This window comes from Dipodomys merriami, unplaced genomic scaffold (genome assembly GCF_024711535.1).
Source record: "Dipodomys merriami isolate MVZ:Mamm:240054 unplaced genomic scaffold, mDipMer1.0.p SCAF_93, whole genome shotgun sequence".
Classification (NCBI taxonomy): domain Eukaryota; kingdom Metazoa; phylum Chordata; class Mammalia; order Rodentia; family Heteromyidae; genus Dipodomys; species Dipodomys merriami.
Window position 1 is genome coordinate 1,862,577 of NW_027206546.1, and position 16,131 is coordinate 1,878,707.

The following is a 16,131-nucleotide window of genomic DNA, read 5'->3' on the forward strand; positions in this document are numbered from 1 at the left end:
GATCTATTTTTATTGTCTTTTCCTTATTTTTTCCTTAACTTTTTTGAATGCATTTTTAGATTTGTGATGTGTGACTTACATACTTCTTTATACCTTGCACATATACTTTAGCCCTTTAAATGTCTGTAATGAACACTATTATGTTGCTTGATACTCTTCAAAATGTTTTACAGGTTTGACTCTTGAAGTCTACGAATAATTTCTGAGTTAAATTTTTAATGATATCAGGCAAGCATCTCATTCAGCTAGGAATCAGGTAGCAAAATTCAGTCAACCGCTTGGCTTACCTGGTACCGTTCAAATATCACATGTCTGATGTATAGGAAGAGTGGGCTGGGAAGATGGCTCAGTGGTAGAGTGCTTGCATTGCATGCATAAGGCCCTGGGTTTGATTCCTCAGCACTACATAAGCAAAAAGAAAAAAGCCAGAAATGGCGCTGTGGCTCAAGTGGTAGAGCAGTAGCCTCGAGCTGAAGAGCTGAGGGACAGGCCCAGAGTTCAGGCGCCACAACTAGACCCCCCCCCCCAACAAAAAAAAAAAGAATGTGAAGAGCAAGAATGAGTTGCTAATACAATGTCTTGAAGCATCTTCTTCTAGCTGGGAGATGTCATCCTCCTTCATACTCACATAGTGACTTGTTGAAAAGCAGATCTCGTCTTTTGTTCTTTACTATTTGAATATTAAACCAACCAGCAGAGCTTATCCTCAAACATTATCTGAACCAAGTTTACTCTTAATATTTTTACCTGCCAAATCCTGGGTCATAAGATTTCACATAGGAACTGAAGCACCAGACCAGTCTACCAAATGAAGAGCTTGTACTTATTTGATTTTCATACGGATATTTATATAAATATTTACAAAGCATTATTTGTTAAGATTAATATTCCAACCTCATTTAATTTTTTGACACTCATTTGGCCAATCACTATTTCTGTACTTGTTTCTGACCTGCACTTAATGCAGAGATGGCCAAATATAATTCTGTTAGAACAATATTTTGTGTGTTAAATCAGCCCAGTATATAATTTAAGATTAAATTTTCATTACTTTGAAAATTTTTTGAATAATATTGAATACTAGTAATTTTGTATATTTCTTCAAATAATGATGTCTAGATTTAGCATAAAATTTTGAAATGAATTTATGTTTTTCAGTTTGAAAGTTAAGAACATTAATATAAAGAACATACATATATACAAAATAGTGATTTATTTAGGCATAATGAAAAAAAATTGTTATTTGCAAGAAAAGGAGCTGAACTTGAGATTATCCTATTATATGGTGTGAGACAATCTCTCAAAGACAAATGTCACATTTTCTTTCATGAAAAGGGACATTTTAAGGCCTTCTTAATATTCATTACAGATTTTTCATAGTTTGCATTTATCAGCTTATAAAAAGGTTCTGTTTGTTTGGTTTTGAGTGTGTGTGTGTGTGTGTGTGTGTTTGTGTGTGTGTGTGTGTGTGTGTGTGTGTGTGTGTGTGTGTGTGCCAGTCCTGGGGCTTAAACTCAGGGTCTCCATGCTTTCTTTGAGATATTTGTTTTCTGTTAGCTTTTCTTTTATTTGACTCATAACTAGGGCTTTGCCTTTTGCATCAAGGTTTCACTTAGAGTTTTTTGGTGATCGAGTGGAGAAAAGAGTCTCATGAACTTTCCTATTAGGCTGGCTTCAAGCCGTGACCCTAAGTTATCAGCGTCCTGAATAGCTAGGATCACAAGCCTGAGACACCAGTGCATGGCTGAAAAGAAGCTTTTTAGAATAAAAAAGATGAAGAAACATGAATAAAAACCTTAGGTTAACTATGAAACAGTAAACAAAACTAAATATCTGAGCTGGTTTCAAGAGGAATTTCAGACTACCAAAGCATTAGGAAGCCTACTTCAGATATAATAACAGATTTCCTCCTAAACTACAGAAAGATACAGTCATTCAAGAACCAAAAGGTGAAATGACACCAGTCAGATTGAATTCAGGAAAGTGTCCATATTGCAGTCACTCAAGAAAATTGTAAAGAAACAAATAGCTCATAAGCTTTTACCAATTCACCGTACAGCAGACTTCCCAGCAGAAATCTTATAGTAGATTTTAATGAGGTTTTAGAGTACTGAAGAAAAATTCGAAAAGAAATTGCCAATGAAGACTACAGACATTGAAAAACAACTTTTATATATGAATGAGACACAAAAATATTCCCAGAACAACAAAGATGAAAGGATTTATCTCCACTAGTAACATGTTACTTTACTCATGTATAGAATCTAAAACAATGTACAAATTGAGAATATAATGATACTTACAGGAGCCTAAGAATAATAAAGGTGGTGGATGTATGGAACAAAATTGATACGTACATAGGAAGGTATGGTTCACTGTGATAAATTTATTGAATATGCTACTGCGGTGTAGAGTGATTATAAATAACCATTACATACTCTTCACTTAAAAAGTTAGAAAAAGTATTTTCAAAGTTTTCATCAAAAACAAGTGACAGAAATATCAGGAGAAATATTTACCTTAAATTGAACTTTATACAATATCTCCTGGTATAAAAATATCACCTAATGTCCAATAAATATGAATCATTAGCATTAAGAAGTAAAATTCAGGGCTGGGAAGGTGGCTCAGTGGTAGAGTGCTTGCCTTGCATGCCTGAAGCCCTGGGTTAAATTCCTCAGCAACACATAAGCAGAAAAGGCCAAAGTGATGCTGTGGCTCAAGTGGTAGAGCACTAGCCTTGAGCTAAACAGCTGAAGGACTTTATCTATAATTATGCATTGAAAACTGAGTTAAATTTTCCAGTTTTGTGAAATTTTTATTTATCCAAGGTATTTGTATACCTTAATTGTTTGGTACAAAATTTATTGAAATACTGTATCTATAGAAATGTATATACCAAAATTCTAAAACTCTGACTTTGTCTCACCAAGTTAGTACAGGTGTTTAAGAAAGTCCTAAGTCAGTAAATATACCTCCACTAATAATGCAGCAGCTCTTGTATGCCACCTTCTTGTTGAGTTACTTTTTTCCCCAAATAACTTGCTAAATTCACAGGAACTGATATTTTCCAGTTCTTAAATTTGATGAATTGTTAGTTCGCTTTGAATTCTTACACCTAGTGTTATATTCCTGAATGGAATATAGATCTTGCTCATAATGACCAAACTTCACTATGTATATATTCAATTCCAGAAGAAGCCTAGAGTGTCACAAAAGCCACTGATTCTTAATATTTTGTCCCATTCATTTCAGGATATTGAATCTTGGTACAAACTTAAGATTATTGATTAGGTTGTGAAGAAAGCAAACTGAAAAATTCCATATGGCATTATTTTTAATGAGAGGTTATAAGTAGTGAGGCTATACCAGCTATGGCTATACCAGTCATTTGGGGGAAGATGGTTGAGGGCTTGTTCTCAGTGTGCCTGTAACACAGTCCTTTTTTTACTTCCACATTTAGTTATATGTTTGCTTCATTCAGTTTGATTGAAAATGGATTATATCTGGGTCTTTCTAGCTCAGAAATATCACAGGAGATGTGGTACTCACTTCAGGATAATTTTATTTTTCTTGATATAATGATAATATATATTCCTTCACTTTATTATTTATTTTTAATTCTACTCATGACTATACATAAACATGTATTTCAACATCTTTAATCCTTCTTCATTCTCTTTCCTTCCATCCACTTGTCTCCACAAACAATCCCAATATTAAAATCAAATTCTGCCTCTTTCTCTCTGTCCTCTCTCTGTTATGGGTGTGTATCTATATATGAATGTATAATGTGTGTATGTATATATCTCTTTAAATTTATATTATTTCAATCTGTGTAGATTCTACATATAAGACAAAGCATAACATATTTGCCCCTCTGAAGCTGGCTTCCTTTGATTAATATAATGATCTCCAGTTTCATTCATTTTTCCTGAAAATCACATAATTTCCTTCTTTAGAGCTGAATGATACTCCATTGTATATTGTTTCCCTCTTTATTAGCATATATTATGGATGCAAATGGGCTTAATAATGCTACTTTCTCTCATGTGTCCAGGGTAACCTGATCAAATCCACTCCCTCTAACATTGTCCTTCATAATTTGCTCATTAAACCCATTTTAACAAGTTTCAATTTTCTGTTTGCATACATGTATGTAAAGTATTTTGACTATATTCATCCTTCTTCACCTACTCTTGCCCACATACTTCTTTTCCCATCCACTGGCACTCACCAACCAACAGAGCCCATCTTATATTCCTCTCATTCATCCATTCATCAGTTGTAGAGCATCTAGGCTGCTTCTGTAGCTTAGCTATGATGAAAAGCACTATACTAACCATGAGTTGTTCAAGTGTGTTTAATGCATGCTAACTTACATATTATCAATAAACAAAGGTCCAGACCAGAAGTCAACAAATTTATCTCAGAACTAAACAATGCCATGGATGTAATGACTTAAACAGACATCTCTAGAGTATTTCACCCAACTGCAAAAGATTACACATTCTTCTAGTCATCAATGGAACATTCTACAAAACAGATCATGTGTTAGGCCATAAAAATCTTTAAAAATCCCGGAACCTTTGGGATATGTTAAAGTCAGTAATTTAAAAAATGTTTATGGCTATAAATACCTAGATAAGAAAATCACCAACCACAAACAACCACACATGCACCTTACATAAATAGAGAACTCAAGCTAATAGTTTATTTGAAGCTATTTGGGCATTGGTCTGTTCATATGTGAAAATGGAACTAAGAGAGATAGGGTTGAACTATTGCAGGATAACATTAGTCAAGAGATATTGTAATCATAAACTGGAATGATAATTGAAAACTTATTGTATAAATAGCTAAACACAATGCAAAATGAACATGCCAAATGAGTATTCGGAAAAAAATAATTAAATATTAGGGGAGAAATCAATTAAATGGAGACCAAGTAAGAATGAATCAATCAACAAAACAGTCCATCTTTTAAAAGATCAGCAAAGCTGACAAATGTTAAGCTGAACTAAACAAAAGAAAAACAAAGAGAAAACTTTGCCTTTGTTGTCTACTGGAGTAGCCAGAATATTTGAATTTACCTATTGGATTTTGTTTTCATTTTAGATTTAAAAGTTAGGGAAAACCTTCCATATTTTGAACCATGTCCCACATGAATAAAATAAGAGTATATTATACCTTTCCTTCAGTGGATAAAAAATAGGAGATTATGTAAAAAATGAAATACTATTAAGTCATTTTTTAATTAAAAGAGACCATTATGATGATTATTGGCAAAGTAGTTTGGCAAGTGCCAGAAGTCTCCTATTTAGGAGCACAGAAAATTATTTGAAAAATTAGAAGGCTGATTTAAAAAATGGAAACTGTCATGAAGGCAGAGTATCAATCTTATCAATACAAGAGGAAAAAGAACAAAAGGAAAATAAAAATCACTGTCAATCATTGCTATGGCAACAAGGAAACCCAAATTGATTGCAGCTAACAGCAAAAAATTACTTTTTGCTTATATTTACAGATGCTTCAGTGGTGACCTGCAACGGCTCTAGTTTTTCTACATATCATCTCATTCTAGGACTCAAGATGAAGGAATAGCCAAACATCTCCAATACATTTAAAGTGTTTCTTAGGTCTAGTGTATAAGCCTGTTCACAGTCTATTAGCCAAATCAGATTGGTGCTCATGCCCAGACCAACTACAGCTGCCAAGCACACTCTACGAACTGCAAGGGCAATTTGGGAGAATATGATGTGAAGAATATGACTCTCCTAAAAACCAGATTAGGAAAATGGCATACCACTGTATTTTCTGTTTTACATTGATGATATAAATAATTTTTCTAAAGAATTTCTACATTCTTGATTTATTCATAAAACACACTTTCCTGTATTGATTGAATTATACCACAAAGACAGGGCAAATTCCAAGCCCAGCAAAACAGACTGAGCTGAAAATCAAGCACATGTTGAAGTGAAGGAAGAGTACCAATTCAGACCCCACATTAAAATTCAATCAAATAAGTCATGCACACTGAAAGAACACATGGGTAAAGAACATTCTTACCACCAGGAAAAAAGGAGCAGTTTGTTTTGAATTTTTTGTCTTTTTTTTCATTTGAGCTCTGTGTTAAAAAATCTAAAATATTAATCAAAGAATGTAAGATGTAGAATCACTGACCTAGCCACAAGTAAATTATATATATATATATATATATAAAACATAGACATTCTAAAAATCTATACATTCTTTGCTTTATTGAAGTTATAACATATATTGGTCCTGTTAGAACCATGGATGGCCATGATAGAAGGTGGACGTTTACAGCCATGTCTTAAAGTTTCCTTTAACACAACTGAAAATAAACATTTTCAAAAGATTTACCACTAATTAAAATTCAGCCATCATGACAGAGAATAACAAAAACATGAAATATTAGCTTTTCAAGGCCTTCACACTTAGCAATATTAATAAGATTTAATAAGGTTTTTAATAATGACAATGAAATGATAAAACCTTGATAGAGAAGCAAGTATTATTAAAATAATACAAACCTCTGAAATCAAAATATTGGTTCCAGTAGTTAAAATGAATTTATAACAATTGATTATAGTGATTTGCTATTATAGGAAACATTTCTGCAAATATCTACACATATGTTGTTATACAAATATTTGTAAATGCTTAATTACACATTCATATTTTATGCACAGTTGTATTCCTTTAAATCTTTCCTGAGTTCTCTAATAGATTTACATTAAATTTCATAAGAACCTAGCCAAATTTTTCACCAAGTTTCTACAATATTACTATCACAATTCATGTACATTTTTTTTTTCATTTTAAAACTCAGGTATAAGCATTCCAAACATTCCTCAGTTTTCATTCCTCAGTTTCGATCTTTTGACATTATTAGAATATTCAGCGTTGGCTCTTCGAATGCATGGGCCCTGATGAATCTCTTCAGGTTACTATTTTCTCAATATAAGCAATAAAATTTTAATTATTAATAGTTGTTTCATAGAGAGTGATATCACTAATCTCAAAATGACCTACTAATGAAGAAGACTGATTGTCTTCTGAACCTGTACATGAAGTTCATAAAGAGTAACCAGATAGATGACTGGCTTCCATATTTGAAGAATGGAGTATAGATTGAGTGAAAGAAAAATCAAATCAAATAAATTATTATTAAATACTATTCTTAAAATACAATAAGATAAACTACATTAAAAATAAAGTTGTACAAATATGTAAATGAGAGAGTCATATTTATATGTTTAGAGCAATGGAAACAATAGGTGTGATAAATTATTTGAAGAGACAATGGAGGATTTATTTTAAAAAAGAGAAAGAACACTAAATTCCATAAAAATCTGAAAGTTTAGGGAAATAAATTTTTATTGATGATACCATTGGACACATGATGATATACAGAATTCAAAAATAAGGGAATTTGCTTAATTGAAGAATAAGGCAATTCTACTTATAGTAGACTATTGTGGTTTTTTCCTTCTTTCACCTCCTCCTCTTCCTTCTCTTCCTCCTCTACTTCCTCCTCCTCCTCTTTCTCCTCCTTTTCTTTCATTGTGATAATGTCTTTTCCTTGCACTCTACCACGTGAAACAAGTAAGCAGTACTTTTGTTTAATTTTGTCTATTAGATAGTATCACTAACTTTAAAATAGTCTCCAGTCATAATTATCCTGATTTTCCCTTCTGAGTAGTTGTCATTACAGACCTGTATGACTATGCATGGCTATTTAAAAATGTATAAATAGGTAGTTAAATTTGAGACTCCTTTCTGAAGGGAATGTAAATTGCTCAAGAAATAAGAGCAAAAATTGAAAATGCTTTTGCATCAAATTAAACAACTTCTGGACATCAAAGGAACTAAGTATTCGAATCTAAGGAAAATCAATAAAATGGAAGTAAATGTTTTCTAGCTATTTGCCAAGTAAAGGACTATACTTTAAAAAAATTTCAAAAAGCTGAAAACTGAAGAAAAGAATTCAGTTTGTAGCTGGACAAAATAAATGATCAGACAATTCTCAATGAAGTATATGTGGACAATAAATGGAAAAAATACTCAACATCCTTTGTCATAAAGAAATTGAAATGATAAAGATATTCCATCTCACTACAATCAGAATAGCAATCATTAAGAAAACAAGCAGCACTAATGTGAGCTGAATAAAATATAAATCAGTGCAGCCACTGTGAAAACCAGTATGAAGAGTCTTCAAAAGTCTGAAACTGCCATATTTCTTGCTATAAAACTCCCAGCTATGCATCCAAAGGAATATAAGTAAGCATTCAATAGAGACACACCTGCACACTCATGTTTATATTAGTAATATTCAGAATAGCCCAACAAAAGAATCAGAGTATGTGTCTATCAGGCAACAAATAAATAAGGTAGATGATAGATGGAAAGATAAAAAAAGTAATATATCGGTTAAATAATGATATTGATTGAATCTTTCTACAACATATGCATATATCACTTAATATACATATTTTTTATTTGTCAACTAAAATTAACAAATATTTAATGAGGAAATTGTATAGAAATTCAGAATCAAGCTGAGCCATATGTACTGAATAAGTAGCCACACTGCATCAAGAGCATTTAAGAAATGAGAAAAAAGTGAATATTTGGAGACAGCACATGTTTTCAGGAAGGAGACAAGGGAGAACAAAGAATAAGAGTAAAGAATGAGTGAGAGAGTGAGAGAAAGAGAGAGAGAGAGGAAAAGAGAGAGAAACGTGAACAGAGAGAGCAGCACAGAGAGATGGAAGAGAAGGATTTTCCACTTGTTAAAATTCTCAGCTTTTATCTCCGTTTTTAAGTATCCCAGTTGTTCGGGAAAAATAAAAAATAAATATTCGGAAGTGAAAATACCGACCAAAAGAGAAATATAAACAAACTGTTGAAAATTATTTCCCTTGTCCTTAGTCAACTAGACTATAATTACAAAATCTGAGTAAAGCACTTTCTCCTCGGATATTTTTAAAACAAACAAAAATTATAGGATTCATACAGAGATAATATTTTAAAGTGCTAGACATTCGCACAAAACAAATAACAGATGATAATGGGATGAAAACTGAGAAGATCTTAAAGCATACATGAAACAAGCATTGGAATATTTTGCCAATATTTGGGCAAAATGCAAGCCTACTGAGAAAGGTACACGAAAGAAAAGGAATGGGCAAACAGAAAGCATAGTTATATAACTTAGAAAATGACAGATATTAATGAAAAAATTCAGAAATAAACCCCAAACCAGGAAAGAGAAAGATAACAATCTAACACACAAAGGATAATGGTAAAGTAATGAAAGACAAAGTTTCACCTTGGTTTTAGAAGGCATGAAGAAAATGAAAACAATAGAACAAAAAATCCCCTGAATTTATAAAAGATATAGAAATACATACTGAATGTTTACAGTATATCAGAGGAAAATTTACCAACTGCATTCAGCAATATATATTGATACACAAGTAGAGGGATAAGAAGATAATCTGTTGTGAGCTCCAGCTAAATTTTGTCAGGTGTAGCTAGCAATGCAGCCTGGTTTCTGGAAATATTCCTTCCGGAAACATGTGCTAAAAAAGGATACATAAAGTATCTGCTTATTATGCGTAGACAGTTATTTTATAACATATTATACCTATATGAGCATAAAATATATGCATTCTAAGAGAGCTCTATTATTTCTAGTAATACATAGTGTTATATTGCTTATGACTTATTATTGCTTATTGCCAGTTAGTACTAAGGGAAAGACCCACACATGTATCTGTTCCCCAAAGATGCAGTAAGGAAGTAAAACAGAAACTCTGTTTACAGAAATTGTGCTTGGAATGTAGCTCAGTGTACTTAACATGCATAAAACTAATGATTCTACTTCCTAAACCAAATCTCATAGATGTTAGATAGAAAAGCATATAGAGAAGGACAGACAGTCAGATAGATGGATGATAGATTTTTTTCACAATTTTGGGGGCTACAAAAGTAAAGATTTTTAAATTATTACTTCTTGCTCTGGGCTGTATTAAAAGGGTCTGTTGTGAACTTCCTTTTCCTTGAATTCTAGATGACTATCATCTTCCTGTTCTGAATTAATTTCAATGATTATCTCCTTGTCCAAACTTTTTTATTTTTAAGGAAATTAGTCATATTATATTAGGCTCCTTCTTTTTATTTATTATATATTTTTATTGTAAAGATACTGTACAGAGGGTTTACAGTTACATGAATAAGGTAATGAGTTCATTTCCTATAACTAGACTCCTTTTTAATGATATAACTGAGCCAATTAACTATGAAGATTCCGCTAGCAAAGAAATTTCTGTGAGATTAACATCTAAATACATGCAATATATGCAGTTTAGCCATGTCACAAATAATAATAACCACAATTACAATAACAGCAGTAATAAATACCTTTTGAAGAAGGTGATATTAAGACAAAATCATTCTTATCAAACACAGAGGGAAATCTGGGAAATACGAAGCTGGCCAGCCTACCTTGGTCTTTCTCTGTACTTTTTTTTTGGGGGGGGAGGGCCATCATGGTGCCTGAACTCTGGGCCTGGGCGCTGTCCCTCAGCTCTTCAGCTCAAGGCTAGTGCTCTACCACTTGAGCCACAGCAACACTTGCAGGTATTTTCTGCTTATGTGGTGCTGAGGATTCAAACCCAGGGCCTCATGCATGCAATGCAAGCACTCTACCACTGAGCCCCCTTCCCAGCCCCTCTCTGTACTTTCTCTAATATATTCAAAGCCCTGTAAGAAATTTCATTTCCAGATTTGTGCTCCTTGTTATTTCCGTATTTTGTCTGTGTGCACAGATTTTTGATACTAAATTTTTCTTGGACATCCTTAAGAATCCAACACTTCAGACATGAACATATGTCCTTCAAGGATGTCTGCAAACGCTGTGTCTCCAAGACCATGCCAAGTCTCTAAAATTCTATCTGAATAGACTATGGAGGTTCCAAATATTCCTTTGCTTCAAACCCCTTAAAATAACCGTATTTTACTATTGCCATACTCTACTTTTGCCAAATAAGTATCAAGTGTCATAATTCTTTGGAACAATTTCTTTTCATTGTTGTAAAAGCTGACGGAAAAATTTCAAGTTGGAGAACACTTTTAGATTTAAGAAGTCTAAGACTGTGTTTATGCAAGCTTCATTTCTTAAGCTTGGTGGTAAATTTTAAAATTCTCATTAATCTTTCTGAAGCCAAGTTCTTTCTAAATAAGAAGTAAAGCATATAAAGGATTTCTTAAAAGAAAAAAAAAGCAGACACATTTATTTAGAAAGTAAAAAGAAGGCACATTTCATTTTAAATTTTAATAAAGCCAGAACATTTTGTTTCTGAAGTTCATAGCTAAAATACAGTGCTTGGGATTAAATTTATCAGTAGCAAATGTGAGCAAGAGTAAAGTACACATGTCTATGATATCTGTCAGGAGGTGGAGATGTGAGGATCTCAGATCAAAGCCAACCTGTACAGAAATGTCTATGAGACTCAATTCCAATGAACCCACAAAAAGCCACAGGTGGTTTCCCTTATTTGCAACAACTAGTATATGTCTGAGACAAGCAGAAAAAGTCAGATAAGGTGATGTTAAGTGAAATTAACCCCAAGATAAGGACACAATTTTTTTTTCTTGCTTGCTATTGCTTCTAATGTATTTATAAGGTACCATGCGATTTTTTTTGTTGCTTTGTATGTCCCTCTTGCACGGTATAACCCCTGTTTTCACTGTATTTGGTGTTGGTATAATTTGTAAAGGGGAAGGGAAAAAGCAAATTGTTTAAATAGGGATATAGGTTGACCCATTGCAACAATGAGATGTACAAGACGCTATGTGGTAAAACAAACTTTACAATTTAGGTGGGGGGAATGGGAGAGTGTAGTTGTGGAAGTGGGAGGGAAGGGATGATAGGGGAAAAACAAAGGAGGAGACAAGAATGCTTGATAAGAAATATACTCATTATCTTGCTCATGTAATTGTAACCCCTCCTCTGTATAGTATTCTCACAATTAAAAAAAAAAAACTTATTTAAAAAAAAGCCAGAGTGGACTGGTGTCTCAAGTGAAAGAGTATCACTCTTGACTAAAGAAGCAAAAGTACAGTGCCTAGGTTCTAATTCAATCCCCAGTACCTGCAAACACAAACACACACACACACACACACACACACACACACACACACACACACACACACACAAACACACACCTCTAAACAATGTAATATAGAATATGAGTCAAATTTTACATGATTTGTGAATCTGTGGGTTGAAGTTATCTTGTATTTATTTTCAGGCTTTACACATATTCTGCAGAGAAAGCCAATGGAACCTTTGTTCAAGGTATATTTTTGCTATCATCCTATCGATTTTTTGTGTTTTTTTTGTTTTTTGGGTCCGGTCGTGGGGCCTGAACTCTGGGCCTGGGCGCTGTCCCTCAGCTCTTCAGCTCAACGCTAGTGCTCTGCGCCTTGAGCCATAGCGCCACTTCCAGCTTTTTTCTTTTTCTTATGTGGTGCTGGGGAATCGAACCCAGGGCCTCAGGCATGCAAGGCAAGTGCTCTACCACTGAGCCACCTTCCCAGCCCCCATCCTATAGTTTTTTATGCAGAAAAAATATCTATACTTGATTCCAGTGCCCTGCATCTTGTATATACATTTTTTCTAATTTGGGAGTGGTAAGGGAAATAACAAAATGCTGAAGTAAGGAAAGAGCTTGACCCATTGTAACAACGAGATGTACAAGACACTATGTTAAAAATGAACTTTGGAAGGGGGAGGGAGGAGTTGTGGAATTATGGAGGGAAGGGATGGTAGGGGAAAAAACAAAGGAGGGGGTAACAATGCTGGATAGCAAATGTACTCACTACCTTATTCATGTAACTGTAACCCCTCAGTTCAGTATTTTTCAATAAAAACATATAAAAACAATATCTTGGTAGTTATTTTAAAACTGTCCAAGCTTACTGTATTGTTTGTGGGTGTGTAAACTTGTTCAGGCACTTTGGAAAGTAGTATGGAGGTTCCTCAAAAGACTCCACCTAGAGCTCCCCTATGACTCAGCAATCCCAATTAGGGACATTTACCCGAATGATCACAAACAAGACCATACTAAAGATACCAACACAACTATGTTTATTGCAGCATGATTTACCATAGCTAAGATATGGAACCAACCCAGATGCCCCTCAGTGGATGAATGGATCAAGAAAATGTGGTATATATACACAATGGAATTCTATGTTTCCATCAGAAAGAATGACATTGCCCAATTTGTTAGGAAATGGAAAGACTTGGAAAAAATTATATTAAGTGAAGTAAGGCAGGCTCAAAGAAACATAGGTCCCATGGTTTCCCTTATTTGCAATAACCAGTGTATGTCTTGAGTCAAGCAGAAAAAGTCAGATAAGTTGAAGTTAGGCAAAATGGACCTCAAGATAAGGACTAAAGTGTTTTTACTTTCTTGCTATGTTTCTAAAGTTTTATAAAGTGATTTTTTTTTTTGGTCGTGGGGCATGAACTCTGGGCCTGGGCATTGCCTCTGGCTCTTCAGCTCAATGCTAGTGCTCTACTCATTGAGCCACAGTGCCACTTCTGGCTTTTTCTGCATGCAAGGCAAGAACTCTACCACTGAGCCAACTACCCAGCCCAGGGTGATTTCTAGTTGTTGTTGTTGTTGTTGCTTTGTGTGTTCCTCCCCCATGGTATAACCCATGTGTTTACTATAGTTGATGTTGGTATAATTTGTGGAGGGGAAGGGAAAAACAAATTGTTTAAATAGGGATGCAGGTGGACCCATTGCAACAATGAAATGTACAAGGCATTAAGTTGAAAAATGAACTTTACAACTTTGGGGGGAAGTCGGGGGACTAGATGGGGGAGAGGGGGTGTCACAGCAGGGATGGTAAAGGGAAACACAGGAGGAGGCAACAATGCTTGATAAGAAATGTCCTCATGGTAGGACAAGGCCAGGCACGCAGAGCGCAGCTGGGTTACAGTCTGACTGGCTAGCCAGGCTGGGCGCCTGGGCCTGGAAGTGCAGGATCCAGGTTGCTTGTGTCCTGCCCGACAAGTTGCCCCTCTCCAGGTCTCTCCAGTTATATCATGGCCTCCCAAACCCGGGGACCGGGAACATGGCTTGCTTGGTAAAAGACACCACTGGCTTGCCCCACTGCCCACCCCTCCGCCCCCCCCTTGGCCCCCCATTTCCACACCGGGATCAGACCTAGGGTATTTCAGGCTGCTTCTCTGTCGCTGGAGACCTGCCCAGCAGCCGCTGGGAGAAGCAGGCCCAAACCTTGTAGGGCCTCGGACCAGAGGACCCAAGGAGGATGAGCTGGCTCTTTCCCCTGACCAAGAGTGCCTCCTTCTCTGCAGCAGGGTCCCTGGTGGTGGCCTCACCAGCCTCCAATAGAAGAAGCAGCGCTTGATCGAGTCCCTCCGGAACTCCCACTCCACTATAGCTGAAATACAGAAAGATGTGGAATACAGATTGCCCTTCACTGTAAACAACTTGACAATTAACATTAATATACTACTTCCTCCACAGTTTCCTCGGGAAAAACCAGTGATCAGTGTTTATCCACCAATCCGACATCCTTTAATGGATAAACAAGGAATATATGTTACCTCTCCATTAATGAGAAATTTTACAATGCACTCAGATCTTGGAAAGATTATCCAGAGTCTGTTGGATAAGTTTTGGAAGAGTTCTCTTGCTTTAACTCCGACTTCAACAGCATTTCTATACCTGTATAGTAACCCAGGTGGGCTGCTTCCTTATGCTTCTCAGATTTTTCTGTGTCTTCCTGCATATCCTCCTCAAGAAGCTAACAGAACATCACTTCTTTGTCTGTTATTGACATTGTTTCTTCTTCAACAAGTTATACAACAGCCAAGCCTGCTGCTCCTACATTTGGTGTCCTTTCACGTCTGCCATTGCCTGTTCCAACAATGGAAACTTCAACACCGATAAGCCAAAATGGTTTTGGGTACAAGATTCCATATGTCCCTGATGCATTTCCAGAACTCTCAGAATTAAGTGTGTCACAACTCACAGATATGAATGAACAAGAGGAAGTATTACTAGAATCGTTTCTGAGTTTACCTCAACTAAAACAAATTATTAATGGCAAGGATGATTTAGTAAAAAGTATTGAGGGATTAGCAAGAAAAATCTCCTGTTGGAGCCCAGTTTGGAAGCCAAAAGGCAAACTGTTTTAGATAAGTATGAGTTACTTACACAAATGAAATCTACATTTGAAAAGAAGATGCAGAGACAACATGACCTGAGAGTTGTAGTGCAAGTGCCCTACAGGCAAGATTGAAAGTCGCTGCACATGAAGCTGAGGAAGAATCTGATAACATTAGTGAAGATTTCTTGTAGGGAAAACCTGAAATAGATGATTTTCTCAGTAGCTTCATGGCAAAAAGAACACTTTGCCACTGTAGAAGAGCCAAGGAAGAGAAACTTCAACAAGTGATAGCAATGCACAGCCAACTTCATGCTCCATTACAGATTTTCCTGAAAACATGGACTGCCAAGAGAGAAATGGGACATAAAACTAAATACATTATTTTAGATTTAAGATTTGTAAGTTGGCATTTCATTGCAATGGCTGAATTCAGATGTACTCTACATTGTTTAAAGAACTGAGATTGATTTTATATAGATTAGAATGATTATGATCTTTGCTTTGAAAAATTTTCTGCAGTATTTGCACTAAAAATGCCTATTTATCATTGATAAATCCTGTCCTGTTTAAATTTCACTGCTATTCTAATAATTAAATAACTTATGCATGTAATTTTAGTTTTAATATTTTATGAAAACTACTTAAACTTGTACTTTTAATTTGAAACTGCCTCATTTCTTTACCAAGATTGATATCTTATTTAGAATTTTTTCCTCTCATTTTTTTTTTACTACTTTCAGCTATGGACAGATACCCACACCCTCCCTTTTTCCTTCTTTTTGGATAAAACTTTCAAAGGCAATTTGTTTTTCAATATTCATAATATCAGAAAATATCCAACCTGCCAATGTGCCATCTCAAAGTAACTTTTAATATACCTAT

General features: G+C 35.0%; 1 pseudogene; it reads left to right on the forward strand.

The window, feature by feature from the left end:
• The first annotated feature begins 14,385 nt into the window (after positions 1–14,385).
• LOC138821691 (vacuolar protein sorting-associated protein 37A pseudogene) lies at positions 14,386–15,710 on the forward strand (annotated as a pseudogene).
• The last annotated feature ends 421 nt before the right edge of the window (positions 15,711–16,131 follow it).